The 25,569-nt window shown below is 35.7% G+C and overlaps 3 non-coding genes and 8 pseudogenes across 3 annotated transcripts; all 11 read left to right on the forward strand.

Annotated features, from left to right (window-relative positions):
- Window positions 1-402: 402 nt before the first annotated feature.
- On the forward strand, window positions 403-477 carry LOC118622210 (annotated as a pseudogene).
- A 1,868-nt stretch (window positions 478-2,345) lies between these two features.
- LOC118622214 lies at window positions 2,346-2,420 on the forward strand (annotated as a pseudogene).
- An 883-nt stretch (window positions 2,421-3,303) lies between these two features.
- On the forward strand, window positions 3,304-3,381 carry LOC118622217 (annotated as a pseudogene).
- An 866-nt stretch (window positions 3,382-4,247) lies between these two features.
- On the forward strand, window positions 4,248-4,329 carry LOC118622266 (annotated as a pseudogene).
- Window positions 4,330-5,239: 910 nt separating this feature from the next.
- Window positions 5,240-5,311, forward strand: LOC118622232. Its single transcript, XR_004958006.1, has one exon. It is a non-coding gene; the product is annotated as a small nucleolar RNA SNORD113/SNORD114 family (small nucleolar RNA).
- A 5,211-nt stretch (window positions 5,312-10,522) lies between these two features.
- On the forward strand, window positions 10,523-10,599 carry LOC118622293 (annotated as a pseudogene).
- An 885-nt stretch (window positions 10,600-11,484) lies between these two features.
- On the forward strand, window positions 11,485-11,559 carry LOC118622231 (annotated as a pseudogene).
- Window positions 11,560-16,842: 5,283 nt separating this feature from the next.
- On the forward strand, window positions 16,843-16,912 carry LOC118622238. Its single transcript, XR_004958007.1, has one exon. It is a non-coding gene; the product is annotated as a small nucleolar RNA SNORD113/SNORD114 family (small nucleolar RNA).
- Window positions 16,913-17,804: 892 nt separating this feature from the next.
- On the forward strand, window positions 17,805-17,881 carry LOC118622251 (annotated as a pseudogene).
- Window positions 17,882-21,599: 3,718 nt separating this feature from the next.
- Window positions 21,600-21,669, forward strand: LOC118622227. The gene has a single exon (XR_004957994.1). It is a non-coding gene; the product is annotated as a small nucleolar RNA SNORD113/SNORD114 family (small nucleolar RNA).
- Window positions 21,670-22,539: 870 nt separating this feature from the next.
- Window positions 22,540-22,613, forward strand: LOC118622280 (annotated as a pseudogene).
- The last annotated feature ends 2,956 nt before the right edge of the window (window positions 22,614-25,569 follow it).

Raw genomic sequence — 25,569 nt, forward strand, 5'->3', positions numbered from 1 at the left:
TAAGCACTGTGCCTTGGTCAACGACCTCTGTGGTTCGCTGTAGGAGCATGGAAACCAACGTGAGTAATAGTCAGTGTTCTCATCTTACTTTGGATAGTTTTAATTTGTTTGGCATATTCTCTCTATTTTTAAAAGGTATTCAATATAAGAAAAACTAACAACTGTGTTAACAGTGATTAAGTTGGAAATAGTACAAAATGTTAATGTTGACTAATCTGTCTTTGAAATAATGATTAATAAAATTCAATAAGCCAATCACTCTTAAGAAAAATTATAAAGATTCTAAGGTTCTTGATCTTGAGCCTTTTGTGATTCATAGATATGTGTTAATTATTAGTAGTAGATTGATGAATTAATGTAGAAACACATGTAGGTGAGAAAGGGGAAGAAGAGACCCAAACCTGGACCAATGATGATGACTGATGGCGGATGAGTCATAAATGATGATTGCTATGTGTCTGGAAGTCTGAGGTCCAAAACAAAATCTAGGCTATTTCCTCGCTTACAAATGATCCCAGTGTTCCTGTCCTTTTTGGAGTCATGGATTTCTAGTATATTACTATTAATATAAATGAGTCAATGATAGAACCAATAAACAAATATATAACTAAATAAACAAGGATGAAGCCTTACATGAATACATATTGTGAGGCAAGAAATACTAGTGATGTAAAGTGAAGAAACTGATGTTACAATATAAATAGACCAAGGGCATTACTTCCTTTTCCAAAGAGTCTTATCATTATATTAATATTCATGTTCGCATACATGTATAGATCGTGAAATACAATCAATGCCTTTATGACTGAGGAAATGAAATAAGGGGGAAAAGGACCAATTTAAAAAAGGTCTCAATTTTTTCAACATCTGCTGTGTTCTGAACTCCTCAGAATGGATGCACTCGGGGACTGAAGCATCACCCATGGTCACGGGCTGTGTGGTTCCCTCTTTGTGTAGTGAGAAGAGACCAATGTGAGTATTATATAGAGGAAAGTCTGTGTCTTCAAAGAGTTCTTTTTCTCAAATATGAGATTGGTCTGAATCATTCTTTTTATTAATCCATACATGAAACATTGATGATAATTAATAGAGATATATCAGTGTGGCAAATGATCCTACATGCAGATCAAGAATATTTATTACTCTTCTTTTTTATGAATCATACAGTTCTAAAATTCAATATTAGTGAATCAATGAATTAATTAATGTATGCAGATAAGAATGACGAAAAAGATGAACATTTATTGAAAATACTGAATTTCATGAAGTTGTCTCAGATCACATCATTTGTTTAAATGTATTCATTGAATTATTAAAAAGTATTATACATAATAAAACAGTGAACTATGGCCTAGTGATTAATATGATATGAAACATGATGTTAATCAATAATGTGCAACCTTGAGGTTGATTAATGTAAAAGAATTAGTGTATGTGGGAAATGATTCTGTAGTCAAATGTGAGAGATAGTCAAGGATCCTGTACTTGGATTTTTATGAATCGTGTTCATTTAATTATTAATGAATTAATGATTTACTTGATACAAATATAGAAATAAATGAAAAAAAAAAGACCCAAACCCGAACCATGCATAAAATCATCCTATAGACTGATTTTAGGAATATAAAGGGACTGTCTTCTTAGTTTTCATGGATTTTGATGATTTTGGTATAAATGGATCAAATTCAGAATGAATATACAAATGTATAAAAGCGGAGATGAAGAACATACACTCTTAGTCTGTGAGGCAATAAAAATGATTCAAGGGAACTGGAAATGCTACCTCCCATTATCAAAATAAATGGTTCCAACGCCTTGCCCCTCCCAGAGCTCTCATTCTGGGGCACTAGCAAGTCTGACATCCAGCATTATCCCTTATTACTATATTCTAAGTGATCAACCAAATGTAAGGTGGAGATACGTTCTCCATCTTGTTTTCCTCTCTTTTGCTTTGTACTTCTCAGAACAAGAGCTCCTGCCGGGGTTTCAGCATCTGCCATGTTGAGGAGCTCCTTGGAGGAGCATGAAGGCCAGTGTGAGGAATCATCAAAGGTGTTGTCTAGGTTAGGGTACCTTGTTTAGGGTATCACTGTAGTCATTTAAAAACTGTGAAGAAAAAAGACCAACCATGGTCCAATGTTTAAACTGGAAATGTATGTTGACTAGTCTATCTGTGGAGTAATGAGGATGATTAATGAAAAGAGGTATAATCAATGAGGCCTTGGTCCTGAAGGCTGTCCTTGCATTTTCATGATTCACAGATATGTCTGTAATTATTCTTAGTAGATTGATGAATTAATGTAGAAACACATGTAGGTGAGAAAGAGGAGGAAGAGGCCCGAACCTGGACCAATGATGATGACTGATGGCGGATGAGTCATAAATGATGATTGCTATGTGTCTGGAAGTCTGAGGTCCAAAACAAAACGAAATCTAGTCTTATTTCCTCTCTTGCAAATTATCTTACTTTTATACTTTTGGATTCATGGATTTCTCGTATGTTACTATTAATATAAATGAATCAATGATAGAACCAATAAACAAATATATAACTAAACAAACAAGGATGACACCTTATCAACTATGAATATATATGATGAGGCAGGAAATACTATTGATATAAATTTGAAGGAACTGATGTTAAGAAATAAATGGACCAAGGGCACTACCTCTTTTTCTAAGGATTATATAGACACTGACATTGATGAGTAATATTCAGTTTTGTAAGCCTGTGTCAGTCTTGAGTTGAAGATGTTATTTTTTTAAATACATAAATTCATATTTTATATGTATATATATTCTGAAAAATTATGAAATATCTAAATAACTGGAAAAATGAAATGGGAAATAAAATGTCTAATGGAGAAAAGGTTTCAATGTTTAATTATCTGCTCTGTCTCGTACTCCTCAGAATCAACACACTCAAGCTGGTTGAAGTGTTTTCCATGGTAACGGGATCTATGGTTTCCTCTGTGTAAAGCGTAGAGACGAATGTGAGTAAAGGTTAAAATTCTTGTATTTGTTTAAGAAATTTTTAAAAAGGGTAATCGCTGTATTGCTAATAATGTGTGAAGTATAATCCAAAAAAACACCAAACGTGTAAAATGAAGTGTTATGCTTACGAATGTAGGTCTGAAATATTGATGATCATTAACGAAAGAGAGAACAATGTGGCAAATCATCCTATAGGCAGATGTGAAATATTCCGTGCTCTTATTCTTTAGTTTTTGTGAATTATAGGGTTTTAAAAATTAATAAATGAAGGAATTAATTCATGAGAAGAAAGACAAAGAGGCCACAGTCTGGACCAATGATGACAGTTGGTGGAGTACGAGTCATGAATGATGATGAATACAATGTGTCTGAAACTCTGAGGTCCAGTCAAGAGCGAAACCATCCATTGCCTCTGAAGTGAACCTATAGACAGATCTCAGGGATCTTAGGGAATGAAAAGGACCATGTTCTTGGTTTATTTTCATGAATTTTGATTCTGTTTTAATAAATGGCTCAAAAAAGAATCAATGTGCAAATATCAGTAAATGAAGATGAAGAGAGTGAGACATTAAAAATTATTCACACTTATTGAAAGCACTGCAGTTCATTAAGAAATGCAAGTGGTCCACATGTCTTACCTCTTTGGCTAAGAACGATACGGCCAACAGCAGTAGTCCAAGTTCTTATTCTTGGTCTGTGTCAGGTCTTGATATTGTTTGGTCTGTTGATGAGTACGGACTCTATTCCTGAGTGGCCGGCTCAATGAAAGGTGCACACAGCCTCAATAGGTTGTCTGTGCTCTGCTTCGTATTCCTCAGGATGGGCGCACGGGGGCCAACCAAGCCTTCGGCCGTGGTCAGGAGCCCACAGGTCGTCCCTGTGTATCGGTGCACGTGAGTCAAAGTTCAGTTCTTCCCTTGGTTTGGATTGTTTGTTTAGAGGGTTCACTGTGATTTTAAGAAGTCGTACTAAATATGTCCAAAGAAAGCTAGTCGTCCTGGCATAAATACAGAACTGACATGAAACATTTGTGTTGATAGATAGGTGTTTGCATCAGTGAAACTGATGAATAAAAGAGGCATATGCATTGAGGCAAATAGTTCTATAGCTAGAGATTAGAGATATGAAGGATCTTGTCCATGAGTATTTATGATTCACAGATATTTGTTATTATTAGTAGTAGTATTACTATTGAATTGATGAATTGATCAGTAAACAGATATAGATGAGAATGAAGGCAACAAGTCCCAGCCTGTACCGATGATGACATCTGGTGGCGTATAAATCACACATATATACAGTGAAGACTAAAGGGTGTGGGACTCTGAGGTCCAATACCATGTAATCTTGTCCCTTATCTCTGTTGGAAGTGATTGTATTAGCAGATGTCAGGAATATATAAGGCTCTTTTTTTTGGTTTGTGTTAATAAGTTTACAAAATATTATTACGAAAGAATAAATGACCAAATCAATAAGGATGAAGAGGGTGAAATATTGCTCATTGTTAACATGTATAGTACAGAAAAATAATACTAATGTGTATTGAAATCAATATTAAATGGATCATGTGTATTACATCTTCGACTAAGAATATATATATATAAAGTGATAAGTAATAGTCACAACTCTGAGTCAGTTACAATTCTGATGTTTAATTTATTAAGAGAAGAACAAATAAATACTATCATTGATCAAAAAGTACTTAAATGTCGAAGTAGATGAACCATGGGAGTCAGGGATCAATGGAGATTAGGTTTCACTTTTCCGTGCCCTGTGCTATGCTCTGTAACCCTCAGGGTGGTCACACTCGAGCTGATGTCAGCATCTTCGCTGCTCCCGGGCTGTCTGGTTGCTTCTGGGTTTAAAGGCACGAGACCCATGTGAGTAACAGTCCAAGTTCTTGTCTTAGTTCCAACGTTTTTTGTTGTTGTTTTGTTTTCAAGGGTATTCACTGTATCATTAAAAAGTATAAAATACGATCAAACAAAGCCAAGTCTAGCCCAGTGACAAATGTGAGATTTCTTTTACTGATTGATACAACATTGATGATATCGATGAATGTATATATGAAAAATAAGGTAATGAGGGAGATTTATGTGAGAATGGTTGTGTATACAGATTAGGGCAATAAGGCTTTTCTTGAGTTTTTATGAATAATAGGATCTTAACGTTATATTTATTAAATAATGAATTAGTCAGTGGACCGAGTAGAGAAGACTGAGGGAAAGGAGGGACAGAGACAACGTGGATCAAGGATGACTCCTGGTGGTGTATGAGTTGTATACGAAGAACGCATGTCTGGAACTCTGAGGTTCTCACACGAGCAATGTGGTCCATTGCCCTGTTCAGGGCTCCTTTAGACAGATGTCAGCAATATACCAGGGTCTTGTTTTTTATTTGTGTTCATGCATTGTCTTTCTATTTTTTTTTTTCATTTTGACATGTCATAATATTTTTTAAAATTTATTTTTATTGTGGAGAGTATTACAGATGTCTTCCATTTCCCTCCTTAATTAGATCAGTGAAATAATAAACACATTACTTAAGTCAAGATGAAGGTCATGAAGCATTTGTCCCAATATAAAAATATATAGTGAAACAAGAAATATTACTAATGTATATTGAAAACACTCATACCCACTAGGAAATAAATGATACCAGTGTGTTACCTCTTTGGCTAGAGATTTATAGGCAGTGTTTAAGTCATAGGTGATGTTCACATTCTGTGTCAGTGGTAAGATTGCTGATATTTGTTTACTTTGCAGAATTTAAACATGTTTACAAATTGCTGGTTTCTTAAATGACCAATTAAAAGGTAAATGCAAGGATCAAGAGATATTAGGTTTCGACCTTATTAAATCATGTCCTGTGCTCTGCACCCCTCAGAATGGATGCGTGTGAGCCGATTTTGAGATTCTTTGTGGTCACGGACTCTACTTTGGACCTCTGTATTCGCACATGGAGGTCATGTGAGTAACATAAGTGTTCTTGTCTCACTTTGGGTGGTTTAAGGTGTTCACTGTATTACTAAAAAGTGTGAAATATAATCAGTAGATGTCAACCATGGCCCCCAAATGCAATTAATATGAAGCATTATGTGTATTCATTGACATATGCAACATTGAGGTTATTTAATGAAAAGGATGGGTTGCTGAGGGAAATAATCCCATAGACAGATGGTCGAGATTAGTCCATGCCAATCACGGATTACTGATAAAGAGGTTAAAATGAAGCCGTATGTTGACTAATCCATATATTCAACACTGAGGTTGATTAGCAAACCTGGTCTAGACTAGTCACTCTTTAGAAAATGATTTTATATCACATGCTTAGGAATATTAAAGCTCCTTTTAAAAAATTTATTTTTACACACATATATATTTATTATTCCTGAAAAAATGATTTATCTCTTAATAAAATACACTGAATAAAGAACAAGAAAGTGAAGTCTGTGTCAATACTGTGGACCCCTGGCAAGTGAGCCAAGGGGCACTAGTACTTACCTAGAACTCTGAGGTCCAACAAAAGACAGATTTGAATAGCTACAGAAATTTAGGAATAAATGAAGGAAACGCAGGGCCCAGTGTGGAAGAACTATGGTATATGTAATAAAACAAACATCATTACCAATCCATTTTCAAAGAACTGAAGTCCATTAAAAATATAGAGAGGTGTTTATGCCTTACATAAGGACCCAGGAGAGAAGCATGTATTTGTCGACGTTCAGGTTCTGTGCAATGTCTGGGTCACAACTGTTTTTTAAACATTGATCAATAGGAAACAAAAGTTACAGAACTTAATCAACTAACTCCATTAAAGGGGGTTGAGCATGAACCAGTGACAAAAATGTGTCATATGACAGTTATGGTCAATGGAGTTGGCTCCATTGTGCTCCGTGGGTAATTATTCCCCCAATGTAAATCAAATCCCAATTGACAAATAAAGATTGACAACTTTATTTGTCAATTATTCTTCAATAAAGTCGGAAGAAAGTATATAGCTAGCTCCCTGATACTCATGACAGTGGGCAACAGGACACAGTTACTGTCAGTCAGAGTTACTGTCATGAGTCTGTAGACAGACATACTGATTTTCTCATCATCGAGTCATAAGTAGGTTAGTAGTTTAATAAGATAAAGGGAAAGAGCACCCAACCAGTGATGAGTATATATGTTGTTACATCATTCATCAGTTCTACTCTAATGTTATGTCCCTCTTAAGAAAAAAATATGTGCTCTTTTGAGTAAATATTTACTCTGTTTGAGTACGGGGAATTAGAAATATGCAATATCATTTCTCTTCTGGGTTTCTGAGAGGTTAAACACCTTTTATAGTGTTTACAAAAATGAATAGGTTGTCACGTTTTTCCTGAGTTCAGTAACGACTGGAAGTTAAAGTTATTAATAAATAGCTATGTACATAAATAAAACACGGCTCTGTGATGATGTTCACGGTTCATGAAGTAATCAGTTTCGGTACAATTTTTAAAAACTGAGGATTTTGTGTTCACTTTCTAAGGTGACTTATTCTTCCCGGTTAGGTTTGTACCACAGCTGATAACCGGTCCTCTGGGGGAAAGATCTCAGCTGCTAATTCAGTGAAGCAGTCCACAGGAAGACGCAAGGTTGGACAGGGCGCGGGTGTGGCGTGGGTCGTAGGGTCGTGGTGGTTCTTTCTTGTATCTTCCAAGAACACAAAGGTTAAATGGAAAAGGGCCCAGCAAGGAGCCATGACGAGAATGGATGCAGCCTACACACATCTTGTGCTGAATTCATTTCAAAAAGGGATTTAGTATATGACACATTTAGGAATACGCCTTGAGCTAGATTTCAGTAATTTTCAAGAATCTAATTATGGGATTTCAATGGACCCTGGAGATTTCTGGTATTTTTCTTAGGGAACTAATGAAAGAGTCATAGAGAGGTTAGATAGATAGGTAGATAAAAAGATGAAAAAACAAAGCTGGCTTAATTAAGAGAAAAACGTTGTGAGACAGTTACTTTCATATGATTCTGAAACTGCAGTGTATTAAGAAAGCAAGAGCTTAATGGTGTTACCTGTTCGGGTTAAGGTAATACAGAGGCGTGGTCCTCAAACTTGAGCATCAGAATCACTGGAGGGCAGGTTAAAATACAGAGTGAGGCCCTGGCCGGTTTAGCTCAGCGTTTGGAGCGTCGGCCTGCGGACCAGAGAGTCCCAGGTTTGGTTCCCGCTAAGGGCACGTACCCCCCCCCCCAAAAATAAATAAATAAAAATAAAATACAGACTGTGGGCCCCACCCTCCGTGTTTCTGTTTCGGTAGGATTGGTCCAAGAATCTGTGTTTCTAATATGTTCCCAAATTCTGATGCTGCCTCGTGGGCAACAACATTTCGATAGAGTCTGAATGGATGATGTCCTTCCTCTGATCAGAAAAATAAGAGAATGCATACGTTAATTAATAACTAACTAAAAGTCTAAGTAAATGAAAGGAAAAACTATAGTTCAGTGTAGAAAATGTCTCATTCTTTCAACAGCTTCTTTGTCTTGACACAGTGGGTGTCCCAGAACCGATTTAAGCATTCTGGAAAGACTGAGGTCTCTAGGTGACCTCTAGTTTAGGAAGATATATTTAAAATGGGTAAATGGCTACATACATGAATACAGTCCAACCACAACAGGCTTGTAGTAACGATGATTAACCTCCTCCCACAAAAGGATTAATTTGATTTAGTATTGTTTAGGATGATTTGAAAAATAGATCAAGAACACATCATTCATTTTCATGGCTCTTTAAATTTCTGTTTTAGATTTTCTCTAAAATTCCTCAATTGATGAAGATGTGCCCTCTTTTCATCCTGAGGAAAGCGCATGGGAGATGCAAGTACTGGTCAGTGTTTCGGGTCTGCTGGTTCATTCTGTATTAGAAAGGATATACGGATTAATGAGAAAGGCCAGCCATGGACCAATGATGTGAGTGGAATGCATTCTGAGCGACATGTTATGATCAAAGCATCTACGACCTTCTGAGGTCCATTGTGAACAGGAACTTCAGGGTGTATATCTGTAGGAATGAGACTATGGGTTCACTTCAGTAACATTTAAGGATCATATCTCAGCCTTGGGTGCTCTGTGGATTTTAATTTCATTATCTTAAGAATAAGTGAAAGGATAAACAAATATCTCTGTAGAGAGATAAAAAGTGTGAGGGTTATCAAACTATGAAAATATGTGATGAGGCAAAAATTATTATTAATATAACTTGGAACCATAGGAGTTTCTTAAGTAATAAATGGACCAAGGGGTTAGGTTTTTGCATAGGAATGATAAAGATGGTGATGTATAGTAGTCTCTGTTCTTGCTTTCAGTCATCGTAAGTTTGAGTGGTTCATTACTTTAGAGAAAAAGAAATAATCACACTCCAGAGTAAATATCTAAATGACTAAGAAAATGAAATGAGAAAAGCATGTATTTATGGCAAGAATGTCTCCATCTTTTATTATCTGTATTGCTTATACTCAGAGTGAATGCACCAAGCTGATTTAATACTTCATGGCCAAGAACTCTGTGTGAGGAGTGTGGATACCAGTGTGAGTAATAGTCTAAGCTCTTGTCTTGGTGTTGGGTGACTTGTTGAAGAATATTAACTGTATTGTTCCAAAAATTTATTAAGTATAATGAAAGAAGTTAACCATGGCCCACTATGGGGTTCATGGGGAACATATGTTCCTTAATGGGTTTATGCAACACTAACATTGATTAATGAAAGACAGAGTTGTGGGGGGAAATTATTCTACAAACAGATGTTAGGGAGACTTAAGAGCCTTGTTCTTGGGTTAGTGTGATTATGTAAAATTATATTGTTATTATTAGTCAATTGAAAGTAAATAAATCAAGAAACATAGACAGGAGTGAGAGAAAGGAGGGCAAATCCTGGACCAGTGATGGGATACTGGGGGGTGTGAGTCAGGGGCAACAAATAAGACATCTCTGCAACTCTGAAGGACAGTGCAGAAGAGATCTCGTCCGTCTCTGGAGCGTGGTCCTCTAGAGCTGGAACACACAAAGATCTTGTTTCTGGACTTCTGTGTCTCATTAATTTTTATTGCATTGTTACGAAAAGGTCAATAACTAATGTATACAATGGGATAAATGAATAAACATGAAGATTGTGAAGCATTGTCCAATTATAAAGCTGTGAGATGAGACAGTAGGTGAAAAAATGCGCACGCACACGCACACACACACACACACACACACACAGAGTGAATAAGTACCTATACACCTGAATAAAGGAAGTGTGGAAAAGAAGGATCCATTTAGGCGTCTTTTTGTCACCTGCTCAGCTCTGTGCTGCCCAGAGTGGACGCCCGGGAGCACGTTTCTCCGGTCGCGAGCGCTCGGTCGCCTGTGCGTTAGGAGCCCGGACACCGTTGGGAGCGATCGCTGCAGTGCCGGCGTTGTTCTTGGGATTTGCTGAAGAGTATTCGCTGTGTGATGAGTGTGAATTAATGAGTCAACAAACAAGTTAGAGATGAAAGAAGGGGAAGTGTACCAGTTGTGACAGCTGGTGGCAAGTGAGTCATGGATGATGATAAGTAATGATGTGTCTAAGACTGAGGTTTCAGGGCACAAAGCAAAGGCATCATCTTCTCCTCATTTGCAAGGAGCCTATAGACAGAAGCCAGTCATATACAAGGATCCTGGTTTTGGTCTTTGTGTTTATTGATGCATTTTTTTCTGTTACTTTAATTGGAGAAATGGAACAATCAAGAAACAAAAATATAAATAAAGCTCAATGAGGTATTGTCCAATTATAAAATACATTGTGAGACAAGGGCTACTATTAATAGATTGGAAAACAGTGAAGTCTAAAGAGAAATAAATGGTACATGACTGTTAAGTCTTTGCGTAAGGATAATATAGATGATGATAAGTAAGAGACAGTGTTCATTTTCTGGGTCAGGGACGAGTTCTAAGTAGTTCATTTCCTGAGGAGGAATTGAAATCGATATGTTCCAGATTAACGGGTGCCTCAATCGCTGACAGTGAGCTGCAGAAGCAAGGATCCATGGACAGTAGGTCCCATTTTTGTCATTGGTTCTGCTTTGTATTCCTCAGAATGGACGCGTTTCAGCTGATGTCACATCTTCCATGGTCACTAGCTCCGTGGCTGCGTCTGTGTGGTAGGAGCATGGACAGTAATGTGAGTAACAGTCAGTGTTCTTGTCTTGCATTGAGTGTTTAAAAATTTTGTTTTGTGTTATTAAAAATATTAAATATAATCAAAGAAGCCCAAACCTGTCAATATCAAATGTCACTTACATGAAGCGATCTGATGATTAACCCACGTATGATACAGAGTTCAGTGGAAATGATTCAGTAGATGGATGTTAGGAACATTCAAGGATCTTATTTGTGATTTTTTTTAGGGTTCATTTATGTTTATTTTTTTATTAGTGAATTTAACCAATAAAAACTAGACTTGACAATCGAGAAAAAGAGCCAGTTCTTTACCATTGATGGAGACTGGTGGCATTTGAGTCAGGTGCAATGAATACCTCATGTCTGAAACTCTGAGGTTCGACCCAACAAAAACGAATCCATTGCAGGTGGCTGAAATAGTCCTGCATAGATTCCTGAATTTACAAGGTCCTATTTCTGGTCTTTGTTTTCATTCATTTTCATTCTATAAATATAATGGATTCAGTGACTATACCAATAAATGTATATTACAAATAAATAAAGGTGATGGGGTAAAGCATTGTCGAATTATAAAAGCTTGTGCTCTGGTGAGGAATACTATTCATATATATTGCAAACTCTGAAGAAGGTGAGTGAAAAGAACCAGTACAAGGACTGCTGTTTGTTTTTGCTAGATAGGATATCGACAGTAATGAATAACAACCAATGTTCATATTCTGTCCGTGGCAATATTGATCATGTTCAGTCACTTAAGAGAAAGTAAAATAGTCATGATCACAAATTGCTAATCATCTACGGATTCGGACCGGTGGAGACAATGCGTGGGTCTCCCCCTGGGTTCTGTTGTGCTCTGTACTTCACAGGAGAGCTCCAGAGACGTGGGCACCTTCCATGGGCGGCAGCTGTGCCTGCATCTGCATTAAGAGCGCGGAGGCCACTGTGAGTAATGGCCAGCATTCTTTTTGGTTTAAGTGCTTTTTTTCTTTTAAGATTTTTCACTGCATTATTCAAAAGCATTAACACAATCAAACAAGAGGAGACACGTCAATGTTAAATGTCAGATTAACATGAAACGTTGGGTTGATTAATCCATATAGAAACGCTGAGCTCGGTGAATGGAAGGAACCTGGGCTTGGTGGAAGCGATTGTAAGAAATGAATGTTCGGGCTATTTAAGAATCTTACTCGGGTGTTTTTGGGATTAATGAATTCAACAAGGAACAAATGTAGGTAATAATGGAGAACGAAGGCCAACCCTGGGCCAACAATGCTCACTGGTGCTTTATTGGGGCATGTGCACGGGATAAGGGTCTGGAACTCGACGTCCAACACAGATAGAGTCCAGCTCGCCCTTTTTTTTTTGACGGGAACCTGTGGCCAGATGTCAGCATTATAAAAGGACCCTGTTCTTGGTCTTTGAGTTCATGAATTTTAAAAATATTATTATTAAAGATTTAATGGCAGAATAAATAGACAAACGTATAAATGAATAAAGATGAAGAGAGTGAAGCTTTGTTCATGAATAAAATATGTAATAATGAAAATGAATATCAATATAAGTGGGAAAGGTTAAAAAAGGGCCAAGTGTATTATGCATTTGATGAAGGGTGGCTTGCACACTGACAGGTAATAATTATTGCCCTCAGCCAGGTATTAGTTTGAAGTTTATTTTATTAAGAGAAAAATAAATAAGTATTACCATTAATTAAGAAATGCCGCAATGCTCTGTATATGAATAGTGGACAATATGGCACTATAGAGAAAACGTCTCCACCTGCTAAATTTTTTAAAAATAAATATGTAGTTGAATTTTAAAATATATTCTGATGGTTTGTGACATGTCCGGATAATCTGTTATTTTACATGATTTGATGGCCAATCTATTTGTATGTATTTCGAACTTAACTTTTGTTTTCTCTTTGTTGTTTTATTCTGTTTCCCTCCCTTTTTGAGCTAATTTTGATTAGTTATAATGGTTTGTTTCTTAATTTAACTATTTTCTTCACTAATTTGATATATGTTGATTCTAATTATATTCCTATAGGGGATATCTCTAAATTTTAAAGTCTATATTTACATTAAATAATAAAATTAATATGTTATATTGCATTGTCTTCTTGTACTTTTCAGAGTGAACACACTGCACCAATTTCAGCCTCCGCCATGATTGAGGATATGTTACCTTTGTGTTGGAACACACCAAGGTGAAAGGTAGCCAGAGAGCTTTCCTTGATTTGGATGATTTTTTTCAAGAGTATTCATGATATTAGTACAAAGTAATAAATATAACTTTAAAAAGTGAACTGTGGATCCATGACAAATATGACCTGAAACCTTACATTGATTAATTGATAATTTGCAACACTGAGGTCAATTAATGAAAAAGATAGAATCTGTGTGGTACAGAAGCGAGGTTATTAAATGCTCTTTTTCTTGTGATTTTATGAAGCATCGTGTATTTATTTTTATTATCAATGAATTAATGATTTTATAATTGCAAATGTAGAAACAATGAAGAAAAAGAGACCCAGAAATGGACCGATGGCGAATGGTGGCATGGGAGTCAGAGATGGTGAGGACAGGTGTCTGTGACTCTGTCTGTAACTCTTGAGTCCACAAGAATCAGAATCTGGTTTGTAAATGGCCCAGTGGGTCAATGTTAGGAATATAGAAAGATCATATTCTGATTTTGACTCCATTGATTTAGATTTATTGTTATTAATCAATCAGTAATCAAACCTTTAGGAATGTAATAAAAACTAAAGGAGAAGAAATAAAACATTGTCTAGCTAGGAAATATTTTAATAAGATTAAAATCATACTAATTAAGCAACGAGTGGACGGAGCAAATGCTTTTTTTCCCTACGAACCCTAGAGACACAGTTGAGTAAGACTCAATATTATTGCTTTGGGTCAGTCTTAAGTTTAAGATTTTCTTTTGATAAGAGAACATATACTACATTATGAGAAATGAATGAACATCCAAAAGAATAAATAAAATGCAGAAAACAAGCATCAGTGGAGATGAAGTTTGAAATTTTTTATTTTCTGCTCTGTTCTGTACTCCGCAGAGTGGATGATTGAGCCGATTTATGGATTCTTCCATGGGCACAAGCTCTCTGGTTGCATGTCTGCGTTAAAAGCATGGAGATTAAGTGAGTAACAGTCAAAATTATTTTCTTTGCTTTGTGGTTTTAAAAAAGTTTTTTACTGCATTATTAAAAATTGTGAAATACCTGCAATGATTGCCAACCATGGCCAAATAATTAAAATGAGGTTAACATGAAGCATTATGTTAATTCATCTATATAAGAAACATTGAGGTCAATTAGTAAATGATCTATATTGTCCATGAGAAATAATTTATACACAAATGTTAGAGATATTTAAGGGTCTTGTTTTGAGTTTTTGTTATCTCTAAGTATTTATTTTGGTATTATTAGTGATTTGGTTAGTTAATCAATAAAAATATGTAGACATTAATTCAAAAGGACATATGCACCCTTATATTCACTGCAGCATTATTTACAATAGCCAAGATATAGAGACACCCCAAGTGCCCATCAGTAGACAAGAAGATAAAAAATGGTGGTATATCTACAAAATGGAATATTAGTCAGCCATAAAAAGGAATGAAATCTTACCGTTTGTGATAGCATGGATGGACCTATATGGTATTATACTCAGTGGAATAAGTTAGTCAGAGAAATATGATTTCACTTATGTGTGGAATCTAAAGAACAAAATAAAATTGAAGCAGACTTGTAGACACAAAGCCAACTGGAGGCTGCTAGAGGGGAGGGAATTGGGGAACTAAGGGAAGGACGTGAAGGGATTAAAAAGTACAAATTGGTAGTTACAAGATAGTCATAGAAATGTCAAGTACAGCTGAGGGAACACAGTCAATACTATTGCAATAACTCTGTATGGTGCTACTTAAAGTCCTGGAAAGATTGAGGGGAACACTATGCAAAGTGTGTGATTGTCTAATTATTAATCTGTACACTTGAATCCAATACAAAATAAAATCTAAAGTAAAAAGAAAATGAGGTACATGTCTTCAAGTCTACACAAATGTGTCTCTAAAGCGTAAGATTTTGTCAAATAAGAAAGTCCCAGAAGGAGGTCCACACTTTTGTTCTATTTGTATAACATCTTAAAACTAGCAAAACAAAAAAGTTAGTGTTTAGAAATGCATCCCAAATGGTACAACTGAAACGAAGCAAGAGTGATGGACACACAAACAAATGCGAATATGTCATGTTGATATTAATGTAAGAGATACCTATTTTGGCAATGATTCTGAAGGAAATAGTTAAGGATATTCAAGTATCTTGTTAATTGGTTTTTGTTAATCATGTATTATTTTACAGTTAGCATGAAGTAACGATTTAATTGATATAAATATATAAATGAATGAACTAAAAGTGGGCTTCTCATGAACCTATGATCAGGACTGGTTGGCAGATGAGTCATGAGCAATAAATAATAATACATGTCTTGGAACCCTGAGTCCAATACAAAACACACTATATTTTCTCTGTTTATTTGATCCAATGGACAGATTTTAAGAATGCATTCAGATAATTTTCTCAATTTGGGTTAATAGATTAAGATTTATTTTTATTAATGGATTGATGATAGAACCATTAAAGAAATATAAACAATAGTTTAAGAAGAAAAAATGAGTTATCTACTATAAACACATGTGGTAAGACAAGAACTATTAATAAAATTGTGGCCCTGGCTGGAAAAGCTCAGTGGTTAGAGCATCAATCCATGGTTTGGAGAGACCCGGGTTCGGTTCTTGCTAAGGGCATGCACCTCGGTTGCAGTTTGTCCTTGTCCCTGGTTGGGGTCATGTGGGCGGCAGCCAGTCAATGCATCTCTCTCACGTCGATGTTTCTCTCTCTCTCTTCCTCCCTCTCTCCCTCTCACTCTATCTGAGGATGAATGCAAAAACGTCCTCGGGTGAGGACAAAAACAAAACAAAACTGAACACTGATGCCCATTAAGAAATAAGTGGATCAAGGGTGTCACCTTTTTGGCCAAGAGTCACACAGACATGAATCCGTAAGAGTTAATTTTATTGTTCTGGGTTAATCTCATGTTTGAGTTTGTTCTTTTTGTTAAGAGAAAAAAAATCTACATAATGAAAAATTGATATATTTTGTAAATGACCAAGTAAACAACATGTGGAAAGTAAGACTCAATAGGAATAAAAATTGTATTTATTTATTTTTTATAATCAACTGCGCTTTGTGCTTTTCAGAGTGGACACATCATTATTCCATGGTGCTAAGCTCCGACTGCCTATCTGTGGGAGGTACACAGGCCAATGTGAGTCACCGTCAAAGTTCTTGTCTTGATTTCACTGATTTTTCTTTCAGAGTAGTCAGTGTATGATTCAATAGTTTCCTACATAATCACAGGAGGCCAACTGTAGCTCAATGATAAATATAGAATTTTATGAAACGTTACAGTGATTGATGCATAAATGAATAACACCATAATTTTAAAAAGAGACTTTGATGTAAGTGATTCTATTCATGGATTAGAGAGAATGGCACTTCCAGTGTTTTGGGGAATAACAGGGTTTTTAATTTATTATTAGTGAATTAATTAGTCTAAACAAAATAGAAAGGTGTGGAAGATAGGGGCAATATTGGATCATTGATGACTACTGGTGGTGCATGAGCCCTATACGATGAATATGTGTCATATTCTGAGGTCCAACAGAAATGCAATGTGGTCCGTTGTCCTGATTGAAGTGATTCTATGGACAGATGTCAAGAATACACAGGATCTTGTTTTTCTTCTTTATGCTCATACATTTTCTTTCTACTTTCATGATTGGATCAATAAAATCAATAAATATAAATAAATAAAGATGAAGGTGGTGAAATATTGCCCAATTATAAAAATATGTGGTTAGGAAAGGAATAGTATTAATGTATATTTAAAACACTGACATCTAGAAGGGGATATATGGTACAAGGTTGGTATTCATTGACGAAGGATGATATAGATATTGATAAGTAATAGTTTGTGTTCTCTCTCAGTGGCTAGGTCAATATTTGTTCACTTAGAGAAAATAAAATAGACATTATTCACTGCTTAGTAATGATGGACTAAATGATGGGGACCAGTGGACATAATCTCAATCTTCTTTTGTTACTTGCTCTGTCTGTACTCCTTAGACTGGTGGCATCGGGCTGATTTTAGCTCCTTCATGTTCATGAGCTCTTTGGTTGCATCTGTGTGTTAAATGCATGGAGACCAATGTGAGTAAAAGTAAAAATTTTTTTCTTGGTTTTGTGTTTTTTAAAAAAGTTTTTTACTGCATTATTAAGAAGTGTGAAACAATCGATGATTGTCACATCTTGAAAATAGTAATATTGGGGTTCATATGAAGCATTATAGGAAACCTGTTAACCTGTATAGGAAATATTGATGTCAATTAATGAAAGGTATATATTGTTAGTAAGAAGTGATTATAAAGACTAATGTTAGAGATATTCAGTATCTTCTTTTAGATTTTGTCCTCCATAGTTGTTTATTTGGTTCTGATGAGTGACTTAATCAATAAAAACATGTAGACCTAAATGAAGACAGTGAGGCTCAAACCTGGATAAATGGTGATGACTGGCGGCCTGTCTGAGTCTCGGATGATGACCCCCCCAGGCCTGGAATTCTAAAGTCCAACACACCAAGGTGAGTAGTAATTAGAGATTATGTTTGGGTTGGGGTAATTTGTTCAGGGGTATCACTCTCACATTATTAAAAATTAATAAATATAGCCCTGGCGGGTTGGACTCAGTGATTAGAGCACTGGTCCATAGACTGAAGGGTCGTGGGTTTAATTCCAGGTCAAAGGCACATACTTGGGTTGCAGGTTCTATCCCTGGCCCTGGTTGGTCGAGGTATTGCGGAGGCAACCAATCAGTATGTCTCTGTCACATCAATCTCTCTCTCCCTCTCTTCCTCCCTTTCACTCTACCTAAAAATCAATGGAAAATATCCTTGGGTGAGGATTAACAACAACAAAAAGTTAATAAATATAATCAAAAAGTAATTTATTGCCCCATGCTACGTATGATATAATATGTGACATTGAGATTGATTAATGAGAAAGACACAATCTATGTTGGCAGATAATAGTTAGGGATACTCAGCATTGTTGGCTCCTCACCTCTTGTTTATCATGTATTTACTTTATTATCATCAATGATTCAATCAAACCTAATGTAGAAGTTAATGAAGTGAAAACTGGCATCTGGACCAGCATCTGGACTGTCCAGATGAGTCCGGACATTGAATGAGTATCTGGAGCTCCGAGGGGCAACACAATGCGTGGTCTGTTCTCTTTGTGTCTTTGCTCCTGGGGACAGATGGTTGGGAGGCACAAAGACCATGCTTTTACTTTCGATTCATACGTTCAGATTTACTATTATAGCTGGATAGTAATGGGACCATTGAAGATGCATACATACAGATAAGTATAAACATGTCAAGTGTTGTCCAGTTAGGAGCACAGGTGATGAGGCAAGAAATATTAATAAAAATGACAAACACCGATACCCATTAAGAAACAAAGGGGTCAAGGGTGTCACCTCCTTGGCCAAAGTTCACGTAGCTATGAATAACAAAGCTAATTTTATTGTTCTGGGTCAGTCTCAAATTGGAGGTTTTTTGTTTTCATTTTGTTAGAAGAAAAATGTCTGCACGATATAACATTTACAATTTTTCTCGATTTAAAAAAAAAATTTTATTGAAAATTTTTTGGGTAACATTGTTTAATAAAATCATTATAGATTTCAAGTATCCAAGTCTATGATACATCATCTAGATAGTGTGCCTACCACCCACAGTCAAATCTTAAATAACCAAGTTCAGGAAAGCGAAAGTCAATGGGATGAAAGGTTTTATTTATCTATCTGTCATCAAACTGGCTAAGTATCGTGCTCTCGAGCTGTATGATGACGTCTCTGTCTGAGGGGCACACACGCCAGGAGTCATTGCCACACTTCTGGTCTTGATTTTAGTGATTGTGTTTTTCAGAATATTCAGTGTGTCATTCAAAAGTTGCATACAGAATTACAGCTCTAGCTCAGTGATAAGGAATGAATTTTGTGAGACATTATATTGATTAGTGCATAAATATAAAACAACATAATTTTAAAAAGATACATTAGATTCTATTTACACATTAGGGATATCATGACTTTTCTTGTTTCTGTTTTGTGAGTAATTAGGGTTTTAAAGCTATTCCTTAGTGAATTATGAACTAGACAATAAACAGTAGAAATGAATAAGCAAAGTAGGGGCAATATTGTATCGGTGACGACTACTGGTGGCGTGTGCTTCCTATACAATAGTCATACGTGCTGAACTCTGAGGTCCCACACAAAAGAAATATAGTCCACTCCAGGTGTCAGGAACATATGAGGATCTTGATTTTGACTTTTATGTTTATGCATTTTCTATCTATCTTTATGCTTTGGTTAATAACTACACATAAATAAAAATGAAGGTGGCAAAATATTGTCCAATTATCAAAATATGTGGTTAGGAAAGGAATAGTATTAGCGTATATTTAAAACAATGACATTGATAAGGGTTTATATGGTACAAGATCAGTATTCTTTGGCCAATATTGATATAATATTGACAAGTAGTCATCAGTGTTCCTGTCTGTCAGCGATTAGATCAATATTAATTTATTTACTCATGAGGAATTAAGATATACATTGACCTAATGCATTGATTATGTACATGAAAGTTGAAATGCAATGACATAAGGTCTCAACTTTTTTTTAAATTATCTGTTCTGTCTTGTGCTTCGTAGCTTGGTCACATTTGGATGGTTCCAGGATCTTCCACAGTCAGGAGCTCTGTGGTTTCATTGATGTTTTAGAAGCATGGAGACCAATGTGAGTACACGTCAAAGTTCTTTTCTTGGTTTTGTTTAAAAAGGTTTTAGCTGCATTATTAACAAGGTGATATAAAATTAAAAAAAATAATAAGCATGACCTATGAAACATTATATTAATTAATCTACTGGAAAACATTGAAGTTAATTAATGAAATATTTATAGTCAGTAGAAAGTAATTCTATAGATAAATGTTAGAGGTACTTCAGGATTTTCTTTCACTTTTTATGACTTTCAGGCATTTCTTTGATTTTAGTTAACTGATAAATTCAGGCAATACAAACATGTAAACATTAATGAATATAATGAGGACCATACCTAAACCAGTGATGGTGATTGGTCAGTTTTGGGTCTTGGATGATGAATACTAACTGTGGTCCAACATGGAACATAAATCTATTCTTTCCATTGGAATCACCTCTATCGAGGCATGTCAAAAGTATACAAGGATCATATTCTTGTGTGAATTTCATAGATGTTGATCTGTTATTAATGCTATAATGATGGGACCATTCAACAAATATAAATAAGTATTTAAAAACTAAGAGGGTGGTCCATCCAGTGTGGCTCAGTGGATTGAGCATCGTCCCATGGACTGAGAGGTCCTGGTTTGATTTCCAATCAGGGCACATGCCTGGGTTTCAGGCTTGATCCCCAGTAGTGGGCGAACAAGAGGCAACCGATCCATGTTTCTCTCTCACATGGGTGTTTCTATCTCTCTCTCCCTTCTTTCTAAAAAAAAAAAAAAATAGATAAAAACATATTTTTTAAAAATAAGAGGGCAAAGCATTATCCAACTTTTAAAATGTGTGGTGATGCCTTTTAAGAGGTAAATGGATACAGGTCTCACCTCTTTGACTGAGGTCTTAATCACTCTCATAAGGAAGAGTCCATTTGATTTTTCTTGGTCTTGAAGATGGAGTTTTTCATTTTTTTTAAAAAAAATAAATTTTTAAGAAAAATAAATCAATAATGAATTTATGAAACATGGACAGAAAGGATCAAAGATGATCAGCACTCTCTCTCTCTCTCTCTCTCTCAATTACCTTCTATGCTGTACTCCTGAGCACGGGACACTCGAGCTGATGAAAGCATCTTCCATGGTCATGAGCTATAAGGTTGCCTCTATATAAGAAGACAAAGGTTAATGTGAGTAATAGTAAAAGTTTTTTTCTAAGTTTCCATGTTTGTTTGTTTTTAAGAAAAGATAATTCATTGTATTATTAGAAAATCTGAAATAGAATTAAAGAAGGCAACTGCATCTGGTGATAAATATGGGGTATATGGAACATTATATTGATTAATCCAGGGAACAACTGAGGATAATTAACGCAAGTGATACATTGATGTTAGAATAATCAATGTATAGAATAGGGATTTAAAGGCTCTTCTAGGGTTTTTGTTTATCATGGTTTAGAAATTATGATGAGTAAATCAGTGATTTAATCAATACACCTATAGAATCAGCTGAAGGAAGAGAGAGACAATATTGGATCGATGATGAGCACGGGTGGCGTATGAGACATATACGATGAATATGTGTCGATCTCTGAGGTCCAACAGAAAATAAATTGAGTCCATTCCAGCTGTTTAAAGGAATCCTATAGATAGAGGTCAGGAATAGACAAGGACCTTGTTTTTGGTCTTAGTCTTTATACATTTTCATTCTATTATTATGATTGGATCAATGCAAGAATCTATAAATTTATAAATCAACAAAGATGAATGTAGTGACACATGGTCCAATTGTAAAACTGTGGTTATGCGAGAAATACTATTGATCTGTTGTGAAAATTCTGAAGTTTAATGAGAAGTAAACGCGACATGACTGCTTCCTGTGGAAGGGAGACAAACAGTCGAAGTTCTAGACAGCGTTCAGATTCTGGGTTAATTTGCAAGATCAACGCTGCTCTTTTTCTTAAGGAAAGTCATATGCCCCATTAATGATCACCCCAACTGCTGACTAAACAAAATGTGAAAAGCACGGATCAGTGGAGAGAATATGTCTCAACTCTTTTTATCTGGTCTGCTTTATGCTTCTCAGGACAGACACATTGGACCCAATTTAAGGATTCTTCCTTAAACAGGAGGCGTGGAAGTGACCAATTGTGAGTAAAAAGGGAGTTCTTACCTTGGTTCTGCTGTTTTGTCTAAGGATGGTCACTGTATTCATTAAAAATGTGAAATATAATAAAAGAAGGAGAACTGTATCCTAGCAACAGTTACCCGATTACTAGGAAGCATTATATTGATTAAAGCACATGTGAAAACTGGAGATAATGACAAAGATATTGATGCAGGTATGATTCTTGATACATATTAGGGCTATTAAGGTCATGTTGAGCTTTGGAGAGTCATAGATCTTAAAACTTTTAATTCATGAATTAATCGATAAGCAATGTGGAAATGAATGACGACAAGGTGATCTTCTGAGTCAGTGATAACTGCTAGCTTATGAGTCATGGCTGTTGAATAATATACATGTCTGGAACTCTGGCATCCAACACAGAAAACACGGGGTGTTTCTCGGCATGCATTTTCATTCTTTGTTATAATTGGATCAATGATTTATCAATGAAGAAATATATAAAAATAAAGCTGAATGCTAGTTGCATTGTCCAATTTAAAACAATGCGCGGAAGCGATAAATTCTATTAATGTAATTTGAAAAGAGTGACGTCCAAAGAGAAACAAATGGTACTGTAAGCTCTCTGGCTAAGAATGCTATAGACAGGGTAAACGATAGACAACATTTATGGTTTGGGTTAGTGGGAAGTTCAAAGTAGTTTGTTTTCATGAAAGACAATGAGTTAAATGCATTCCCATAACAAGTGCCTAAATACCTCTGTGAATGATGTAAAATGAGGATCAATGGAAGGAAGTCTCTGTTTTTGTCATCTGCGCTGATCTCTATGCAGAATGGACGTACTGGAGCTGATTGTAACATTCTTCCGTAGAGATCACAGGAGTAGCAAAGTTATTGTCTTAGCTTGAATGGTTAGTTTAAGGGTATTCACTGTATTATTCAAAAGTATTAAACGTGATCAAAGAAGGTGAAATAGGCCAATGTTAAATAACAGATTGATAGGAAGCATTTTATTGACGAATCCATAAATGTAATACTGAGGTCAGCTAATAAAAGAGATTTAATCTCTGTGGAAATGCATCTACAGATGGATGGTAGGGATGTCAAAGGATCTTATTATTGTTTTTCAAATTAATGTTTTTTTATTTATTAAGAAATTAATAAACGAATGTCTATGAGAAGGAAAAGAAAGAGAGACAGTCATGGGCCCATGAGGACTACAGGACAGCGAATACTCTGTGTCTGGAACTCTGAGGTCTACATGAAAGGTGTCACTGCCCACGTGTCAAGGCATCCTCCAGGGGTGGGTACCATCTGGCCCAAGGGCCCTATAAGGCCCTCAAAATCAATACCAGCTAAAATCACATGCCTCACCAAATTAGCCTGAACCAATAGAGCAGGCTAATTTTTAAGTTGATAATTTTGTATGGCCCGTGAATGAAGTATCCAAGTGGCCCTTGGCAGAAAAGTTTCCCCACGCCTATGAGATGTGAAGCCTGTACATCTATGTTGATCTCTGGTTTCACTATTATAATAATACTTACAAAGAATCAATGACAGAATAAGCAATAAGTATATGCTTGAGTACAGAGGAAGAAGGCAAAGTATTATTCTTTGATAAATATCTATTAAGGTAAAAGAATATTAATATTCATTAGAATGAATAATAATTGGAACAAATATGTTACATTTTTGTCTAAGGTTGATAAAAACAATGAAATGTAGTCAATCAATTGCCTGAGTCAGTTGCAGGCTTGAAGTTTATTTTATTAAGTTAAAAATAACTAAATATTATCATAAGTCAATAAATGCCTAAATGACTATGCAGATAAATGGTGAAAACTATGAATCAATGGAGAAAAAATTTCAACGTGTTGAACAACTTCTCTGCTTGGTACTTTTCAGAACAGGTAATCAAGTTAATTTTGTCTACTGCCGTGATCAAGGTTGCTATGTTGCCTTCTTACAAGGAAAGAGACTAAAGTGAGTAAAAGTCTAGGGTCTTGTTTTGGTTTGGGTCATTGTTTAAGGATATTTGCAGTATTACTAAAAATAATAAATATCAAAAAGGTACCTATTGCCCAATAATAAATATAATACAAAACATTATCTTGATTAATAATATGTAACATGGAGATTGATTAATGAATGACATACAGCCTATGTTGGTAATGATTCTACAAGTAGAAGTTAATGATATTCAAGGATCTTGTTCTTAAGTTTTTGTGAATCATGTATTTTATTATTAATGAATTAATTTATTAATCAATACACATGTAGAAATGAATGAAGAAAAAGTAGACTTCTAGTGGATCAATGATGGTGGTTTAGCAATTGAAATAATATGTGTCTGAAACTCTAAGGTCCAACATAATGCCTAGTGTATTCTCTCTGTTGTATATGACAATGTAGACAAGTATTAAGGCCATACAAAAATTATATTCTTATTTTGGCTTCATAGATTTATATTTAGTATTAATGGATATATATAGAACAATTAAGGAAATAGGAATAATAAATAAAGAAGAAAAGATGAAACATTGTGCAAATTGAAATATATATATATGGTGAGAAAAGAAAGACTATTGAAATGGTGCGAACACTTGCAATCATTGAGGAATATGCTGACCAATGGTGTTATCCCTTTGGCTATGGATCCCATAGGTTGCCCTTGAGAACATCAAGCCAAGCGAAATAAGTCAGAAAAAGTTAAGAATCATATGATTTCACTCATATGTGAGATATAAAACTGAAAGTAACAAATGAACAAACAAGAAAAATAAACAAACAAAACCTTGTAGACACAGAGGACAGTGTCGTGCTACCAGAGGGAAGGGGGAATGGGGGGAGGTAAAGAAGAATGGGGTCAAGTATATGGTGATGAAAGATGATTTGACTTTGGGTGATGGGCACACAATGCAATATACAGGTGATGTATTATAGAATCGTACACTTGAAGCTCATATAATCCTATTAACCAGTGTCACCCTAATCAAATTAATTGAAAAAGAAGAAAATAAAGAAAAATAATTGAGAGTTAATTTATTGTTCTGGATCAGTCTCAAGTTTGAGTGTCCCCCCCCCCCTTTATTGCTTTGAGAGAGAAGGGAGAGGGAGAGATAGAAACATTGATGAGAGGGAACATCGATTGGCTGCCTCCTGCACACCCCCCTCTGGGGATCGGGCCCACAACCTGCCCGGGAATGAAACCGGTGACCCCTTGGTGCATGGGTCGACGCTCAGCCACTGAGCCACACTGGCTGGGCTGAGATGGTTTCTTTTAAGAGAAAATAATCTCTACAGAAAAAGTTTGAATACCTAAAAGACTCCGTAAATGAGATGTGGAAATGAAGCTCCAGTGAGTATAAATTTTA

This window comes from Molossus molossus, unplaced genomic scaffold (assembly GCF_014108415.1).
Source record: "Molossus molossus isolate mMolMol1 unplaced genomic scaffold, mMolMol1.p scaffold_m16_p_1, whole genome shotgun sequence".
NCBI classification, from domain to species: domain Eukaryota; kingdom Metazoa; phylum Chordata; class Mammalia; order Chiroptera; family Molossidae; genus Molossus; species Molossus molossus.